The sequence below is a fragment of the Puntigrus tetrazona genome, chromosome 16, assembly GCF_018831695.1.
Source record: "Puntigrus tetrazona isolate hp1 chromosome 16, ASM1883169v1, whole genome shotgun sequence".
In the NCBI taxonomy this organism is placed as follows: domain Eukaryota; kingdom Metazoa; phylum Chordata; class Actinopteri; order Cypriniformes; family Cyprinidae; genus Puntigrus; species Puntigrus tetrazona.
The window spans coordinates 18,050,907-18,067,749 of record NC_056714.1 but is presented as its reverse complement, the minus strand read 5'-3'; the positions used below and the strand labels follow the sequence as shown (position 1 = coordinate 18,067,749).

The window sequence follows — 16,843 nt, the reverse complement described above, 5'->3', positions numbered from 1 at the left end:
AGCTCTGGGTGTTACCATCATATTTATTTCATGATTCCATTATGCTATTTACACATTACTACAAACGTTATTGGGCTATTTCAAGAAAATATTGGGAACTGAAAAGAGAAGGAGAGAGAGATAAAATCAGTGTTCCAGTCTCTCCTTTAGAAGATTAAATTCTTCATCAAACTGTCCTCAGCTTAAGAAACAGACACAAACACACAAAGCCCTTAATTTACAGTCTCTCAGAGACAGCTGAGTTAAGGATGTTGTGGTTCAGACAAACACTGACACTCTGACACAAAGCGACAGGCGATAAATCGCATCTCTTTCAAGTTAATCTGAGATTTATACTAACCAGCCATGACCAGGAAAGTCTATGCTTATGAATTCACAATTACACATACTGTAGAATCACTCATGAGTCCAAAACCCCCAATAGGGACATATGTTAATATTTGATCGATCACTTTATTCATCCATCCATCAATGAAATGTATGCATTAATAAGCGATTCTTAATAATAGTAAGTAAAGTCTTATTTTGTCAAAATATTTGTCTCTGTTAATGAAAATATTAATGAAATAAGAATTGCCATCAATTTATTTACACGATGACTGAATAATAAATATTTACCACATATCAACGATTCTTAATAAAACAGAAAAAAAATATAAATGAATGTTTACATTTTTAATAAATGAAGAATTGTCATTTACATATGATAGTTGAATAATAAATATTGACCACAACGACTATTGATAAAAGTGAGTAAAGTGTATTTTGCCAAAAGAACAAATCATTTAAACTTTGACTTTGAACCCGCTATTTGTAGTGTTTGTTCTATTTCCATAAATAAAAAATGCATTTTAAAATTCAATATGGACATAAGTAGTACTTGATGCCTGGTCTGGACACAGTGTTACAAATGTTCTGTTGAGAACGCAGCAATTCATGCTCAAATATGAACTGTTGTGTATGTGTGTGTAGGCGAGTATATCTTCTCTTTGAAGCCACTGCCTCATGCTGCGTTCATACTAATCCAAGCCTGTGCACTCTGAACTGAGACCAATCTGCCATTTTCCCATCTAGTTCTAACCCAGAGAGTATATTACCGGTGCAGTATTTACAGAGACCTCTCCTCTCAAAGGCTCAGACCACACAGCTGTGTAAGGGACCCCTGCAGAACGGGTCATCAGGCCATATGGTCACAGGGTCAGCTTCCCCTTAATAGACGTCGAGTCAGCAACTCAACAGCTCAAAAACATACCAACGCTATCAGTTATATGAAAGACAACCATCTACTATATTTTAATATAAACAGAAGTTGAACAATGGGTTTTCATTTTTAGTACATTTTGTTATGGAGAAGTTTTAACTGGTTTTGGCAATGTATCAGTTCTGTGATCTGGAATATGTGAATACAGACACAAACCTAATTTCAACTCAAATCTTAATGGCTTCAGATTGTTCCCGTCTGATCTGTCTCATGGCAAAATGCCAGCTGGTGTCCCTTGCTTTAATCGTATTAATTGGAAGCTATATGAGGTGGCACCTGGTCAAGAGTGTTTGTGTGTGTGTGGACTATTGATGTGGTAATATGGCATTCCAATCACATGCGGAATGATGACACAGATTCCTCTGGTTTTCCGATGGATAATCCCACGCGTAATCTTAATCTCAATCTCCAACGCTTAATCTCAATCCCAGACCTGATTAAAAGATCAAACGTGGCTCAGAAATCCACTCTAATTAAGGCTCCCATCAACATGGCATCCCGTATCAATTTAATATATATCAATATTTTGCATCTCTTCTATGAGTAGTTAATTATCTAGATTTGTACTACATTTCAGCAGAGATCTTTTGTTAAGCATATTTTTTTTTATTCATCTTTACTTACAGTACCCTCTCTGTGCTTTGCATCAATGAAGGTTAAATATGCACAAACTCAAATTAAACTCTACAATTGAGACAGTTTTGGTCTGTTTCTCACCCAAAGCTATTGTAAGGCTTGAAATATGAAGCATGAGTCATATTCACTAGTTTATGGTCTGCTTTATTCGTTCTTGACAGCTTGACAGGTGAGTAAATGATGACAGAATTTTCATTTTTTTAGGTGAACTGTCCCTTTAAGCGTTAAGGTTTGATGCTCTACTGAGCTTCCTGAGCTACAAACAGAGGAACAGTGTATGTTAATGTGTTTGTGTGTGTCTGCATAGAATAGACAGAGTGTGTGTGTTTAACGCCCTTGCTTTGGTGTCATTAAGCATGTGTGTGTGTGCGTGTGTGTGTGATAAATGCACTCCGCTTGTCAGATTTGAGATTCTCATTAGTCTGAGCAAGAGGCAGTGAGAGGCCATTACTCTTCTGCCTCACTGACGTGTGTGTGCGTATGTTTTCAGCAGCGTATGGTGGCCTTCTGAAACGGCGAAATTTGCTTTCTGGTTTTGTTTTACTTTTTTTTTTTTTTTCTCAAACTCAAACATACAATACATTCATCTAGAAAACCATTACCATACACTTCATCAAGAAGCACATAATACCACAATTTGTTTATTTTTACACTTACATGTTTAGTCATATAATTAGTCATATAAAAAAGTATTGGAATCCAATTGGCTACACTCGAGAAGCTGATGAACTGAAATGTGAATTGCAATAACATGATACCGTAAAAGATAGCAAATAAACAAAAACTGAACAAGTACACTGAAAAAAAAGATGAACTGAATTCACAAAATTCTAAGGTAAGTGGTATTTCTTTTAGCTGCATTTAAATGAATTTGGTTCAAGTCAGTCAACTAAATTTGTTTATTTAAATGCAGCTAAAATAAATTGATTTAAAACAGAATTAAGCAAATAATCTTTGTAGTATAATGGAATTTTGGGAAACTGAGGTCTAGAGATCTGTCTGAGGGGATCATTTTTGTAGAATAATATTTTCATTAAACTTCAGCTAAGGGAAGATTCAGTAGCAACTATTTGCTTATTAGCATGGATATTACTAGCATTTTGGCTGTATTTTAGCAATATTATATTTTACATACACAAACACTGGACTGTAACCATCATAGACATTGAGAGGTACAAGTTCCACCTTAATAGAAATAAATAAATTAAAAAAAATTATATAGCTTATTATAATATTTGAGGATTATCTGCCTATATTATTACTAAGTAGCAAATTAGGAGTTGCAGGAAAACTCTGATTTAATAGTGAATATGATTTATATGAACATTCTGAGAAGGTTTTTTCCATTTACAACTTATTGATCGAACAATAAACTGAATGGTAGAACAATAGATAGAATGACAGACAGACAGAGACAGATAGATAAGACAGACAGACCGACGGATAGGTGTGGCCAAGATAATTATTTTTAACACTCATGAATAGAAAAGGAGTCAATTCTGCACAAGCCTGTTGTGTTAGACAGAGACAGAGAGAGAGAGAGCGCGAGAGAAAAGAAAAAGAGAGAGAGAGAGAGAGAGGGCACAATCTACTAGAGTGCAGAATCCCTCTGAATAGAGTCATCCAAATTGAATCAATACATAAAGGCAGCGAGGCAGCGTCTGGTCACGACTGGGGTTTTAGTAGTGGCACCAGAAGTCATATACACACACGCACATCCACACACACAGGCCGTCTAAACACCGCCAGCAATTTTAAGACATCTCGATTTATAATGGCTTAGACTGCCACCGTATCGCTGTAACACGAAACTTACCGCAGACACACAGAAACTCAGCACGTACATTAGTCTGACACAGATACAAGCCCGTATCCCACAACCACCAACATCATTTACGGCCCTCAGATACGGCTCTCCCCAGAGGGAGCTCGGATCCATCGACTCTCACGCTACATGCAACAAAGAGCTTATTTCCAATGAGAACAGAGGCCGGAATATGCTTTGAAATCGTGGCGAGTGGCGACACAAGCCTGGAATTGGAATATTATGAAACATGAAGAAGAAAGGGGGGGGGGCACGGAGACACCAAACAATATGAGCAACGAATCGATGAGAAGGAATAAATAGACTGAATAAGAAACAGAGAATGGGCTAGCATGGTGCTGTGGTTAGAAATAGAGGCTATTTAAGGCCCGGCTGATATTTCTCAATCCTCCGCTGTTGAGTCAAGAGCAGACTGTTATGAGACACCAAGACGTTTCCCAGACTCTCAGGTGTGATGGATGGATATTTCAGCCAGTAAATATTGCACAGGCTGGAGGTTATATATTTTTTAGCAACGACAAATCAAGTCGTTCAGATGGTCTCGGCAGGTCCTGTGGAAGTGGTCCTCGGTGTCCAGAGCTAATTATATAGCAAGGAGGAGGGAATCGGAGCACATTCAGACCTTGAGAAATACTCAGATCTCCAGAGTGCCCGTCCTATCAACAGATCAAAGACTGGAGTCTTCCACAACACCCCCTCGGGCGACGAGGGACCAGTGGATGAAACGAAACGGGCCGGTTGAGAACGTTATGAGGGCAGTGTATGTTACGTATTCTTCTGTGGCACACTGTAAAGCCAATTATATTTTCTCATTAAAATGTCAGATGTGCAACAGTGTTACTTCAGGGTTTTCTCGACGCTACTCCGTGAAGAGCAGAGACTGCAAAGAAGTAATACAAAATTTAAGACTTTCAAACTTTCTCTGTTGTTATTGTTTTTTCTTCCATTCTCGGTGTTAATTAAAGCGGAAACAAGTAGCGCCGATTATAAACAATGAGCAAATATTGCAACCTTCGAACGCTTGATCTCATCTGACCTAACGTAAGATGATTTTAAATTCAAACAATGCATTTTAACAAGTGCTTTTAAACAGTAACAAGAGCATGATAAGGGTTCAGACATACTGACCAAAGAAAACATCCAACACAAAGACCAAATGGCTTACATAAAGCAAAGGGTGGGGAAAAAATACAGAGCAAAAGCGTTGTCATATGTGCTACATCTAAGAGAGTATAACTTTATTTAAAAAGTGTTTTATCTTTGGTCACTTTTATCTATGTTTAAATACACCGCTGGATAAATATTTATATTTAGCTATTTTAAATGTAGTACTAAATATTATAAGTAAAAGGACAATGTCTTTTTTTTTCCCCTTTACTACTATTTTTACTATTTTTGGCAACTTTGATGACGTCAGATGTCACATGTTTCACAGAATGCAAAATTGACATTTGAAGCAAATAGTTTCAATTATACTAACAAAACGTAAATTAAGATACCCAGTTAACTACTGAAAAATGAAGTGCATTACTTTAGCTCAATTATAAAATAATGAAAGTAAACTAAACTGAAGTATAAAGTATTTTTAGTAACAAGGCATATGCACATTTTTCAGTGCACTGCAGTGCCACTTAAAAAAAAAACAAAAAAACATTAGTCTTTTGATAAGAATTGCATAACATTTTTTAAATGAAAATTATGTTCTTATAAAAATATAATGAATTTGAAATGTAACAAATGTTACAACTTTACTCTTACAATAAACAAAATGCTACTTTCAGAAAATGATTCTTCTAGCCTAATAAAACTTCTCATCTCAAGGCTAAATATGAAGTCAATTAAGAGGCGTTTAATTAATTCCTAAATATTTAATTAATAATTAGATTAGCTGATTATCAAAATAATTATTAGTAGCAGAGCTAGTGTTGATCAGTATAATCAAAGAAGCTTAGCAGTATCTCTTCATAGTACGCCACCTTGCAAAGTTCAACACAAGGTTGTTCGTGAAGCATCCAGAGGTCTAGTTACGCCCTAAATAGAATTAATTCATCTCCTGCCAATTATTTTGGACCCAGGGCCAAGTCTAAAAGTAGAGCGCTATGTTTTATTCTGCTTATCTGTGGAAACGGTTCAGGTCAATCAGATATCCAGCCCACAACAGAGGCCTGATTGACATTCTATAAGAAAAAAACCTCTTCTTTTGGTGTGAAATGTGAATAATGCAAATGCCCCGGGCCACATTTATCTACGGTCCAGGTCGAGGGAGTCGAGCGCTATTAAAGCAGTACTGTGACAGAAGTAGAATGTCAATGGACAACGTTGCACGTTACCTGCTGCAAGATTTAACATCACATTAAACAGTGTGTGTCCACGCGTCGACGCATTCACACACACACACACGCGCGCGCACACACGGGCTCCATGAATATTATAATGTGACCTACGGGGCAAAAACGCAGTGTGTCAGAGTAGCGGAGGAGTGAAGGGCCTGTCTGCCAGCTCGATGGCCGGTCTAGCCGCACAGACACCGTTCGATAGCATCTTTCATTTGGATTTCTGAAACGCCCTGACGGGAAAAACTACTGGCGAAAGAATGTCAGCGAGGGCCAGATGCCCCGACAGCGAGTGCGCATCAATGTGTGCGAATGAATGCGATTGCTCTCACGTGTTGTGCGATTGAAAAAAGGCAGACAGAGAAGAGATAAGGAGAGGGCAAAAGGTAAGAGTGATTCACTACGTCTCTATCGTACAATTATCAGATGAGAGGGTGTGAATGTCTCACACTCGGGCCAGAACCCTTTGCGAATAAAAAGCACTTCTCCATGTCTAATACGCACATTAATCACGAGTTCTGCTGCTCTTCTGAGCCTCTTTGTTAACGCTTTACATCGTGTTAACAAAGGGGCTTTAAAACCATTCTGTTTTCGAGCAGACTAACAGGACGGTGGACGTGAAAAACACTTTAAAACGATAAATGATTGATTAGATACATGACGGTAAATGAATAATGGATCGCTCCGAGGTGGTTCATGCACCTTATGTAATATATCGCACAGCATTTCTGGTTTTTTTACGTTAGCCACAGCTCAATTTGCTGTATCACGGCTGCCATCTAACCCTCTGCAGGCATCTGAAATAGCATCTCGCTCCGCTTCCACGGCGGAGACCGGGAGGAGTTGAGAATCATCGCATCCCTGGGAGGAGAGGAGGAGGGGAGGGACAACCAGCTAAATGCATTTATCTGCTGTTGGCAGCTTTTCAAGCCCACAGCTGAGGCGAGATCAGACAAGAGCGAGTGTTAGAGATCCCTTTGCGGGCTGATATGCGGGTCATTTGTGTTATACAGTACACTGTCATGTTCCCATCAGATACGTTACCAATCGAAAGTTTGAGGTTGGTGTGATTTTGAGCCTCGTTGCAATGCTGCGTATATATGAGGAAAAACACAGCAAAACAGTAATTTGTGAAATATTATTACATTTTGAAATGTCTAAACATTAAAAACAGTTATTTAAAAAGCATTGTATTGCTGTGATGACAAATCTGCATCGTCAGCTGCCATTACTCCAGACTTCAGTGTCACAGAATCTTTCAGAAATCATATGCTGATTAGAAAGATTTTTTTATTATAATGTTAAAACAGTTGTGCTACTTATTTGTTTGTGGAAACAACAACACCCATTTAATCAAAAAATCCTAGAAATAATAATAAAAAAAAGATTAGTATTTATTGTAAATGTTTTCAGACTCTTTAATATATTTCAGTATATTGATTTAATAATTTAAGAAAAATCATTAAAGACATTAAAGACTAGTTCGAAATTTATGTTTGTACTTTTTCGTATTCGTCATCATTCCCTATCAAAATGTTTGTTACAGATGCTAAAATACAGAAAACCAAACCCAATCCAAATTAATATATATATATATATATATATATATATATATATATATATATATATATATATATATATATATATATATATATATATATTTTTTTTTTTTTTTTTTTTTTTACTATAGACAAACGTTTGGTGAGGTCGCATTCATTTTACGAAAAAATCTGACAAAAAATTTTAGACTCTGAGTGCAATGACCTTGATAGCTGATGATAATTCAGCCATTTACCATCACAGGAATAACATATAAATAGAAACAATACATTAAAGAAATTTCAATTAGATCCATAATAAAATGTTGTATGTATGTTAGTAAGCTTTTTTCGATTTAGAAAAAGCAGAGGAGGAAACCAGACACAAATCAAGTAGTAAAGTATTGAAAAATAAGAGAGAACTTGACAGATCAAAGAAGAGAGATCAACCAATCACAGAAGTTCTCCAGGTCTTCAGACATTCTTCCACCTGTAGAGAGCGAGACAGGTTTTGTCTGGGTTTGGAGAGTGAGACGGTCCCATCGGAAGCATTACAAGCAGACAGTATAATTCTGAGCGAAGGGATGCAGTGCTCTTCTCACAAAAAAAGAATCCTGTGTCCTTCAAGAGGAGAACTAGAGTAGACACGATTCACTGAAGTTTGTGGACATTTAAAGCAGAAGCAGAGTTTGTTTAATGACAAAAGCCTGTACTCGGCTTCTCTTGACAAACATCCAAGCAGGGTATAGTGCACATACATATATCCAGGAAAGATTAAAGTTGAAAAAAGATTCGGTGTTTGTTCTTCTGCTAGATTCGCGTTGATTCACACATCGACGCACCACACGGCTTGTCTCTGTCTCTACGGTGGATGCGAATGCCCGAAGGAGGCGTGTGAGAGACATCCAGGACTGACAGACCTGATCCTAGATCAGCAGCGGGTGAATCCCGACGGATGCGTCGCATCAGAAGATCAATATACCACTTAATGCTGCACTGTTGGTGAATAACAATGGGCCGTGAGAAAGCTTTTCACTCACCACCTCCCAGCTGATACCAGCCACAGCCCATAATTACTTTAGCAGACGGTTATGGGTGCTACATGTCTGGAATGATGTTGCAGTAAGGTTGCAGAGCGCTTTCGATGAAATCTCAGTCTTAGAAAGGTTACTGCAAACATGCTACAAGGTCTGCTGGTAAATAAATTAGGCTTATTAAATTGAAACATGCTCAATATTATTTAGCCGGAGAACTACCAAGCTTCTTACAGGAACGTCTACATTCATTAACAGAAAGCGAGTTAGGTGGTTGCTCTAGTCTAGAGGCATATAATTGATCCAAAGCAACAGAAACACTGTATTTCAAATAAATTGCATGTTCTATTCAAACAATCCACAACAATATTCAAAAATGTCCACAAAAACAAAGCAGTACAAAAGCTTTCAACTTGGATAATAGTGAATGTTTCACCAAATCACCATATTAGAATAATTTCTAAAGGATCATGTGATTAGGATTAATGGCTCCAGAAAATTCTGCTTTGCAATCACAATAATAAAATTGGAAATCATATGGTAAAGCATTTTTAAATATATTTATTACAGTTATAATATTTCTAGGTTCTCCATGACTTTGGGAAACATGAATTAGTTAGTTTACAAGCACAATTCAAATTCTAGCATCAACTAAACAAAACATTTTACGGCTCATGATACATCTAACAGCTTTTACCAGGAAAAAAAAAACTATATCATATGCTTCTGTATATGTTTTTGCTAAAACTCCATATGGCAACACATATGTAGATTATTCCTCTAATTAATTTGTAAACCCAAAATACACAGACACCAAGAACAGACACCAAATTTCATTTGATGAACAGAAAATCCGGCTGTGTTTGGGATGCAAGTACAGTAGCACACCACGTTCAATACCACTCTTGTCATGGGTAATGGATGTTGATCGCTCATCCAATGAGACATTGAAAACACATCTTGTTTAAACGATCAACAATACGGCATATTGAACATGCTGTAGTGGTCTCTGTTTTAATGGCATCAAATTGAATGGCATTTACTTTGACTAAAGTCTATAACTGGATCAAATCCAATGCCTCTTGAAATCTTTTATAAGCTCACTTACTAACTTCACTCGCAGCCACTGTGGATTTGCACAATATAGCCTATATTATTATATTTTTAGTCTATATTATAAAATGCACTGTGACGGAGCATAATCCAGTGGCTGCCCATCACTGGTTGTTGTGACAAGACAGGAGGAGGAGAAGCAATGTAGATTACAAAAGCACGGCAAATATGAGTGTGAGCGTGTGTGTGTGTGTGTGAGTTGTTTGGGTATCTATTAGGATTACAGAAGCAAGACGTGTGTGACTCTGGAGGATATAATTCTGTCAGAGTCAGAGTTCTGCTACGGGGTCACCCCTCCTTGGAGCCATCTGCTTCCTCCTGCCTGTTAGTCTCAGGGCACTGAAGCTCAGAACTCAAACAGGCCCCGGGGGACGAACACACACGCATAAATACGCCGAAAATAACTAGACGCTGGTGGTTAGGAACCAGGAAGTGATTCCTGAGTGCCAATCTGCTGGTGAAAATGGGAATTTAACCCCAAGCTTTTCCTGCGCAGCCTAGTGCTTCCCTGTTGGAGCGTAGAGGAACCAATCAGATGATTAAGTTTGTGTAGCCAACATAGAGTTTGCTTGAATCCTACTGTATGGTTCACAGAATATTCATTTTTGGGTGAACTATCTATATAAGTAGATGTTAAATCTCATATTATTCCAGTTATGCATTATCGCCCCTAGCCAAATCATTATAACAGGGTTTTTCAGTCATAAAAAACAAGAATGTGTGGAATATGCTATTGTAGACGTACAGACAGTCCAATCATTGTATTCAAGCCTAAAGTGCCGTTCCAGATGCCTGCTCTAAAATTTCCTGTTCGCTGGGTGAGATTTTGCTATTCAATTTAGCCCCTCTGTGGTGGGCAACAATGAAGCAGAATGAGTGAGAATAATAGACAGCCACAGAGTCACGAAGTCAGAAGGCCAGAAGGCCAGAAGTCTGAAAATTGGCTCTCGTCTCCTCACAGCAAAAAAGCCTGAAAAGGCCCACTTCTCGCATTACAGATAATCACACTTACTGTATGTTTCAATATATGGTGCCAGATATAAAGAGGAGTGAAAGAAAGAGATTCATTCATCTCTTAGACCCCGTTCATACCTGATTTTAACATTAATCTCTAGTGTGCAGCTGTAAACGCAGCATCTTGCGCAATTGGTTCACTGAGCACATTTGGAGGAGGTCGCCGACACACATGGTCATATTTATATAGTGTAAACACTAATGCATCCTGTCAGTGAAAGGCCGCCTACTCATGTAACATGTAATCATTATGAGACATGTTGGAGGATTTGGTCTCTGCCAGCTAGTTATAGCTTTAAAGTCAAAATTAAACCAAGTCAGAAAATTAACAAATCCATTTGAATTCTTTAATGTGATGGATTTATGAGATATTAAATGAGAAACATCAGGTATGATCTGATTTTTACCTATCTGTAATTGATTGGATCATGAAAGGGTTTTTCATACTGGAAAAGAGCCAGAAAGCAATAGCGGATGGCCATTTAAAGCCTCCTAAAACACTTCAGGTTCTCATTGGTTGAAATATTAGTGGCCTTGATGATTTGATCAGAAAAGCAATGGTAGAGAAAGTTCAATTAAGGGTTACATAAACAAACATCAACAAACTAAATGAATTAAACACAAAATGCCCAGCAACTTAAAGATGGTTTTGATCTCATGTTGTCTTCAAAATAACATGAACCATCCTTTTGCATTTGTTTTATAAAGCAAAAATGCTTTCAAACTAAATTACTTAAAACCAGTTTCTTTCACATTTCGTTATTGGGATTCACAAAAAAACATCTACACTTATAAGCGTTCACACCTGACCTTTCACAAAGTTGGTACGGGCCTTTCCACTGGCACATTTCCAGACCTGCAGGGCTCAGCTCTATACCAGATCATCCACAACACACTGAGAAGCTTCGGGATAAACAGTGTGATGCAATTTGACTGAATACCGCTTCGAGTGATTCTCTGTGGCCATCAATGACCTTTGGATGAAAATGTGGATTCCAGGACAAAAGGGAAAGATAGGGAGAAATTTAGAATGATAGTGCTTACGCTGTTGTTTCTGCTCAGAGGTCAGCAGCAGGGAAGTGAAAGAGAGAAAGAGTAAATGAACAATGGTACGGCTCAAATGATTTGAGGGCATGTCAGTTTTAGTCAGAGCGAAGGGTTTGACCAGAAAAACAAAGGTCATGTCATTGCATGCTAAACACCCATTATACTTTCATTGAGCGGTAGATGGTACGATCGAAATCTTATCTTAATTATATCCTTCCTCCCTCAGACTCCCTCATATTTTGAGATAAAGTGTAAAATAAAAAAGGCAAACTATGAGATACAAATATAAAATTGTGAGAAATAAAACCATGTCACAGTCATTTTGTAGTATAAGATATATTGAGATTTTATAGAATATAGAATTTGTAAGACCTGCTACTTACTAATATATCCTTCATCCTCAGCTCATCTAAACAATGGGCTAATGCAATAAATTGGATGAGCACAGATCTGTATCTCAAATGCCCGTCAGTCACGTTTCCCTAACGACGCAATCCGTGAACGCAATCCAACTATAGTGGGTTGCATCAGATCTGACAGGTCGATCCGCGTCTGTTAGTTCTGCTGATCTCGAACTGATGCTGCATCTCTGTAAACTGCTGCGTCTACAATTGATTTTGTCTGCCATGACGAAGAGAGGAAATACGAACTGGCGTGTCCATGATGACACGCAGGAAACCCGAATCACTGTAAACAGAGAGACTAATTCAAAACTCACTGTTATCCTTGCAGAAGATGAGCAGCGGTTTCAACCCTTCGGCTCTCACTGGTGTTCACGAGGTTAGATGGAGATTTTCACGAAAGATCCTAAAAGGAAATAAAAGAAACAGACAAAAGAGATGTAAATATATTTGGATCTGGCTGTGCTGGAGATTTGTAGACTAATAACCGCTGGTTTGTAGGTGACTCATGTTGGCAGGAAATGTGAACCGGCCGGTGACCCATGACAGAGGAAGATTCAGAACTCACCACTGCTCCGGAAAAAAAAAAAAAAAAAAAGAGAAAAAATTCCCTCTGACGCTCGTGCTTAAAAACACTCTCTCATAAACACACACGGCATAACTCTAAACAGGACCAGATGTTTCTGCAAGGGAGCTGAACTCCCGTCTGTGAGCGGAAAAAAAACGAAAGCAACAGCAACTTTCCATTCATTAACCCGCTTCTGTCAAAAAAAATGGCAGGAAAATCATGGCGGCAATTTGTGTTTAATACACAAGACATACTGCAACTCTATGCATTTCTATATGCATCCATCTAATCATCCATTAACCTCATGCGGTTTCTTCGATAGGGAAACATTAAACTTTAATAGAGGGGTCTTGCAGCACTAAAACAGAAAACGGTACAATTCGGGAGACTGAATCACGCATTCAATTAACCGACTGTGGAATTCCATACTCCTGCATCTTTTAAAACCCCTGGTGAGGTCGAGGTGGGGGGTGACTAGCTGGATTTCCCGGAACACATTCGTGCAAGGCTATCACATTCTGACCGCAGTTAGCCCCGCGAACCGCTAGTGAGTTATCGCATGTGGCTCAGGCATTTAGCCCTCTCACCCTTCTCTTTCCATCACTCACACCCCCCACGTCCCAGCCGGGGGGGCTGATGGGTGAGGGAGGGGGGAACAGTCATTGCTCACAAGCCTGAAACTGGTGTCTAAACTCAACCATTTATATTACGCTACAGAAGACAGGAGAAACAAAACAAACCAAAGCGAAAGTCACTGCGGACAGATCACTTTTTCAGAAAATATCACTGGCTAGCTGTCTGGCAGTATTCAACTAGGATTAGTGATGTGGCTAACTTTTCTAGTAAATCCCATAGTATACTTTTGGTCTTTTACATGTTATCAAGGATTACATTATGTGGTTTCATCAGCACAGCATGAACTGCTAAATTTTTTTCTATTATATGCAACTAATAATTCTCTCTTTAGGGTAGTTTGTAGCTGTGAACTTAATTAATCGGATACTAATGATGTACATGAGGTACTGTATTTGGGATAAAGACAATACCGTAAGATCAAAATCATTGTAAATACAGGGGCAATTATGTGAAATAATAAATAAAAAAAAATACGATTGTGAATTTTTTTTACAAGAAATAATATACAGTTGAGATATAAAAGGTAAAATTGTTTATGATTTAAGTTCACATTTATGAGAAATAGTCATTACACATCTTTTTTTTAATTTGAGGCGGAAACTATATAATCTTATTAATATAGCAGAACCTTTATTGCTTTTATAACGGTTACATAATAAAAACTTTCTATTCATAAACATGCCTGATGTAAAAATTACCAGTGCTAATTTCGAACATCTACACTGCAAAAAAAATGGCTACTTAATTCTCACTTCAAGTTACTAGTCATTTCTAAAAGAAAATAATTTCTACAGCAATGTTTTTGAGTGTGCAGTGCAGTGGCAGCTGAATGAACAGGCATTTAAAATCATACTAATATTGCAATATTGTTTTAGCATGGCTGTAATAAATGCATTGACTAATTTGCGACAAATTACCTGTAGTAATTATAAATGACTTGTTACTTCGTCAATGCTGATACTTTTCAGCTTCTGTGAAAGCTGAACAGGATTTTACACACACACACACACACACACACACACACACACACACACACACACACAGGCTCACAGTGTATCTTGTGTTTATGCCTCACACTGCGGAGGGTGAAACCGTAGTTCATTCTTGTTTGGCCCGGTGGATGTCATTGGCTCTGTGAATGAGCAAATCCATCAAACACAGTTCATTTGAAATGAAGCTAATGTAACTATCCGAGCATGAAGTTACACTGCAATAAAATCAATACAGACCGTGGTTGGAGCGTGTTTCTGTTTGGAAATATGAACTTGAGGATAAAAAAGACAACAATGTAGAAACTCTGTGATGCCGGTACATCCCCTTTTGGCTAAATTACACATTTAATCACAGTATTTGTGTGTGCGCTGTGATTTACTGGCAGTCTTACTGAGGTCCCAGCATTCTCTCTCACTGACTAACTCAGGGTCAGTGATCTAATGGTCGTGACTGTATCTGAGCTGTGCTGCATTTTGAAAGAATCCAATTCTGATAGTACCATCCAAAATCTATTACGCATTTCTCAAGAGCTTTCTCTTTATTGTGACATAGTTGCACCTGTTATATCTTATACAGAGCGGCCTTAAAGGGACAGTACAATAAAAAAAAAAATCGTACTTCTCTAAAACACAAACATGCACAAAATCATAAAACAGTCCATACTAGCTTTTTAAAAAGGGTGATTATAAAAATTAGAGCATTTAGTTTTTGGGCAGTAAACTTTTTAAATAACCTTTGAATCTTTTTTAACCTACTAAATTGTTTGTTTGCGTGTTTGTAATAAATAAATCTCAGCTGAGTGTCAGCTGTTTATCTTCTACAATGTGATTAGTGTCCTGTAAGTGGCTGGTCTACACACGGACAGAGCTGCTGTTGTTGTACACGCACTCAGAGACACTGCTCACCAGAATTAGGCTTAGGTTCGAGATTAGATGTAGATTTGCGATCATATTCCATTTAGGAAACATGAGCTTTAGATGAACAGCATTAGGTTAAGATTAGGTTTATGATTAATACTAGAGATGTGTGTAGGTTTATGATTATTGGTTGGATTTAGGGTTGAGGACATTGAGGATTATGGTTTTGTTTGGAGTGAGTCATCTGCTGGCATGACTCAATTCCCAAAGAAACTTAAAAAAATAAAAATAAATAAATCACTCACTGCATCTTCACTATAAACTCATCCATCATCATTCAGAGGACTATGCAGATTAAGTTTTACAACTGAACATCTGAGATTTGAGTCAAAAACCATGGATTTCAATATGTTAAAGCTGATTAAACAAGGTTATGTAACATCTAATTTGCGTGATGTTTAGAAATGCTTTATTGATTTATTTACCTTAAGGCCTGCTCACAAGGAAACAGCTAAAAAGAAAACGATATAGATTCTAAAAATCATTCTCAATATTACAGCTATAACAATACATGCACAGAAACACAATATCGTTGGAATCTCTTTCAGAATAATTTTTTTCAGCTGATGGAACAAAGCCAATCAGAATCAATCCTGCTATATAACGAGCTCTGGAATTTAAAGCCTTAGACACGTACACACTAAAAAGAAACAGGAGATATTGCTTGCATGTGGATGCTAATATTATTATCTTTATAGTTATTTTTAAAGTTAGCATTCTTTGTGTGAATACACAAAAAGTCTAAAAATGGACTACAAAATGGCCATTCTTTCTACCAAAAATAAATGTCAAAAATTGTATTTTAGTGTTGCACTGTGGTTTATTGCATGAAAAATATGAGAAACATAATTTTTGGATGAGCTACTTCTTTAAAATAAACTAACTACAACTATAACCATCCCATTGTAACATTCTTCAATATTTCTTGAGGGTGAAAAAAAAAAAAAAAGATGTCACAATTTTCATCTTTGGGAGAACAATTATTTTAAAATATATATCTAAAATACATACAGTATCTTACCGTACCTGCTTTCTTTTTACTGCTACACAAAAACATTTTTACCAATCTATGAGCATGTGTCCTACTTTTTTTTTTTTTCAGTCTTCACTTAGCACAGCCCATCTCTCTCTTTCATTTTGCCTCTATTTGATGATGAATTGTCCCTGGTCTCCAGGAATGGATCTGTTAATAATTCAGACCAGACCATGGCATTGACCATTAGAGCCGGGAGGCAGAACTTTCAGCTGATGGATCACTAATCAGATTAATCGCTGTCTTTCACTGGGAAATGGAACAGAGTGAGCGACCACGCCGCGCATGGTAATATACTGGACCTTCTAGAACACTTCACCAGCAGACGCTTTCAATTACGGCAAGCAACCACCTACAGCTTTAGAGAACATTGCTCATGATTGAGTACTCAAGCAGCAATGCTAACATTAGCCCAACACAGTGAAAATATCATCCCGATAGATGCGCTTGAGTAATTTGTTTACCGATGGATGAGACTAATGCCTGTTCCAGAC

The 16,843-nt window shown here is 37.6% G+C and overlaps 1 protein-coding gene across 1 annotated transcript in view; it reads right to left on the bottom strand.

The window, feature by feature from the left end:
- The window catches only part of sema6e (sema domain, transmembrane domain (TM), and cytoplasmic domain, (semaphorin) 6E), a 124,630-nt gene that overhangs the window by 54,677 nt on the left and 53,110 nt on the right, over nucleotides 1-16,843 (bottom strand). The window contains exon 3 of the mRNA XM_043260764.1: nucleotides 12,520-12,608. The gene's annotated coding sequence lies outside the window, so the exon portion shown is untranslated. The remainder of the gene's footprint in view (nucleotides 1-12,519; nucleotides 12,609-16,843) is intronic.